Genomic DNA, 403 nt, shown 5'->3' on the forward strand with positions numbered 1-403 from the left:
TTCGACAAATATGCGACAAGCCATCGCAGCTACTGACAACGTTACGAACGTCTGAATGTGCTGCCGTCATCGTCGCGTCAAAATGATATGTCGGTATGTCTCAAAGACGCCACGCACATCTGCAAGCGGATCAAAAGACATGTGACATGATATCGCAGCTGGTGACGACGTGACCAGCGTCTGCATACATTTGATGTAGTTACCGGGTAAGAAAGATGTATCTAGGTAGGTTTAACACGCCGCGGCGATGACGGCAGCGCATTCAGACGTTCGTAACGTTGTCAGTAGCTGCGATGGCTTGTCGTATATTTGTCAAAGTACTTACAGATGTGCTTGGCGTGTTATAACCGCCTAGACACATCATTTTGACGCAGCGACGACATCAAATGCATTCAGACGATGG

The sequence above is a fragment of the Plasmopara halstedii genome (genome assembly GCF_900000015.1).
Source record: "Plasmopara halstedii genome assembly, contig: Scaffold_3111, whole genome shotgun sequence".
In the NCBI taxonomy this organism is placed as follows: Eukaryota; Oomycota; class Peronosporomycetes; order Peronosporales; family Peronosporaceae; genus Plasmopara; species Plasmopara halstedii.